At 32.1% G+C, this 3,005-nt stretch overlaps 1 long non-coding RNA gene across 1 annotated transcript; it reads right to left on the bottom strand.

Annotated features, from left to right (window-relative positions):
* Positions 1-1,296: 1,296 nt before the first annotated feature.
* On the bottom strand, positions 1,297-2,033 carry LOC138360788 (uncharacterized). The gene is made up of 3 exons (XR_011226654.1): positions 1,851-2,033; positions 1,429-1,593; positions 1,297-1,319 (listed from the first exon to the last, which is right to left on the bottom strand). It is a non-coding gene; the product is annotated as an uncharacterized lncRNA (long non-coding RNA).
* Between the last annotated feature and the right edge of the window lie 972 nt (positions 2,034-3,005).

Below are 3,005 nucleotides of genomic sequence, written 5' to 3'. Positions count from 1 at the left end.
CGGTCATATATCTACGTTAATTTTAACTCCAATGAAAAAAAATTGACCTCATACGTAATGAAATGGGTAGCTTTATCATTTCATAAGAAAAAATTTAGAGAAAATTTATTAATTCAGGAAAACTTGGCTTATTAGGCAAATCGGGCCATGCACAGTAGGCTGAGAAGTGAGTTCTGGCTACTAGGTACGACATATATATATGTCGTACCTAGTAGCCAGAAAGCACTTCTCGGCCTACTATGCAAGGCCCGATTTGCCTAATAAGCCAAGTTTTCCTGAATTAATATATTTTCTCTATTTTTTTTCTTATGAAATGATAAAGCTACCCATATCATTATGTATGAGGTCAAATTTTTTTTATTGCAGTTAAAATTAACGTAGATATATGACCGAACCTAACCAACCCTACCTAACCTAACCTAACCTATCTTTATAGGTTAGGTTAGGTTAGGTAGCCGAAAAAGTTAGGTTAGGTTAGGTAAGGTAGGTTCGGTAGTCGAAAAACAATTCATTCAAGAAAACTTGGCTTATTAGGCAAATCGGGCCTTGCATAGTTGGCCGAGAAGTGCGTTCTGGCTACTAGGTACGACATATATATATATATATATATATATATATATATATATATATATATATATATATATATATATATATATGTCGTACCTAATAGCCAGAACGCACTTCTCAGCCTACTATTCAAGGCCCGATTTGCCTAATAAGCCAAGTTTTCATGAATTAATGTTTTTTCGTCTACCTAACCTACCTAACCTAACCTAACCTAGCTTTTTTTGGCTACCTAACCTAACCTTACCTATAAATATAGGTTAGGTTAGGTTAGGTAGGGTTGGTTAGGTTCGGTCATATATCTACGTTAATTTTAACTCCAATAAAAAAAAATTGACCTCATACATAGAGAAAAGGGTTGCTTTATCATTTCATAAGAAAAAAATTATAGTAAATATATTAATTCAGGTAAACTTGGCTTATTAGGCAAATCGGGCCTTGAATAGTAGGCTGATAAGTGAGTTCTGGCTACTAGGTACGACATATATATATATATATATATATATATATATATATATATATATATATATATATATATATATATATATATATATATATATATATATATATATATATATATACACACACACTGTATTTGCAACTTAGTCCTTGGTTACTATGGCAATGCATTTATATTTGTATCTCTCTAAAATAATTAGATAACATACCATTGATATTTTGGGGTATAACGTCTACAACAGAAACTGGAGGCTTCATTACTTCATGACTCTAAGGGAAAGGATTTGATGGTGTGCCTAGTAAGAGAAAAAAACAGTAAGAAATATATTACTATAACAAGTTATTTATAATTACATTTAAGAGTAGTTAGTGATTACATTTAACTGTTGACAATAATACTAATACCTAAAGCTCTGCTTTTTCTAGACGAAGTGCCAGTGTACATAATTGTCCGCCTTTTTGGGTTGTTATTTTGGGAATCATAAATTGCTCGAAGCCTTGTTATCTCCTCTTCAATCTCCTTCAATTTCTTTTGGTGTTGTAAATCTTGCACACTTTTATGCAACTCATCTGAACATAGATAAAGAACACAAAGTATTCTATGTAAAGCTGGAAAATGATATTATCCAACACAAATACGTGAAGTGTGTGAAAGCTGTATTTTAAATGCAGATGACATAAATTGCTCATTTGACAATATATGTTGGTAATCTTTACAACAATATGAAAGGGAGTAAAATATTTCCTTTAAATAAAATAAAATTAATCAATTATATGTTATTTATTTCTATATTAAACATTGTGAATAAAAATATAAGTGAGCTTACCATGTACAACAGGTATATGTTTTTTCTTTTCTGATCTCTTGATATTTGCCTGAGCCTGGCTTTCCGGCTGAGCTTTACGTTTGACATCAAAAAGCCTATAGCCACACTTGCAGACATGTTGATTAATGTTCACGATAATATTACATGAGGGACATAATCGCTGTAAAGCGTTTCTCAGGACTGAAAAATAAAGATAATTTGGGTTATGATAAACTGTGCAGTACAGTATAATTACATTATTATGTAGAACTACCTAAGCTCACCAGAAGTCACACACAATATGGGAAATCATTCATATTTGAATGATCAAATAAATGAGCAAATGATGAATGAATGATTTGAATGAGCAAATCATTCAACACAAAAGACCACATGGATAGTGAAATCTGGATCCAAAATTATAATTTATATAGATGTGACAGAGTAATAAGGTCAGGTGGAAGAGTAGGTCTGTATATTAAAGAGGAACTGGCATGAACAGTGCTCCTGAACTCAACTAATGAGGTGGTAAAGGTACTTGGAATCAGGGTTGAAAATATAAATCTAATTATTATTTTAATATACAAACTGCAAGATGCAACAGTAGAGAAATTAACTGAGCAAATCCACAAAATAGAGAATATCCTTGATAACTTAACAAACCCAGTACCAGATATTATCTTCTTTGCAGACTTCAATCTGCCCATTTTAAAATGGGGAATAGTAAAAATAACATTATAGCAGGAAATCAACCTGGAAATAACAAACTACAGGTCAGAGAACTACTGAGATTCTGTGACAAATTCTCGCCCAGTCAGCAGATTACAGAACCAACTAGGAACGAAAACACGCTGGACCTGATATTTACAAACAATGATGAGCTAATCAGAGACATTACTGTCTCAAACACTACGTACTCGGACAACATTGAAGTGAAAACTAACATTAATATTGGTAGTAGGCCTAAGAGAAACAACAAGTGAGAAGGGTTATTCAATAAATCCAATTTTAATAATAATAATAAAAGGATAGACTGGGCAAAAATAAATGGGGAACTTACAAACGTTCAATGGGAATGTGTTCTAAGTAAAAAACATCATACACAAAGAATAGAAAAAACAGACTTCTGAAGCCTATGAAGTCTGTCTGAAACATGTTCCTTTGAGGAAAGCCAGA

Source organism: Procambarus clarkii, unplaced genomic scaffold (assembly GCF_040958095.1).
Source record: "Procambarus clarkii isolate CNS0578487 unplaced genomic scaffold, FALCON_Pclarkii_2.0 HiC_scaffold_117, whole genome shotgun sequence".
In the NCBI taxonomy this organism is placed as follows: Eukaryota; Metazoa; Arthropoda; class Malacostraca; order Decapoda; family Cambaridae; genus Procambarus; species Procambarus clarkii.
The sequence above is the reverse complement of the archived record's forward strand: the minus strand, read 5'-3'. Positions and strand labels throughout refer to the sequence as shown.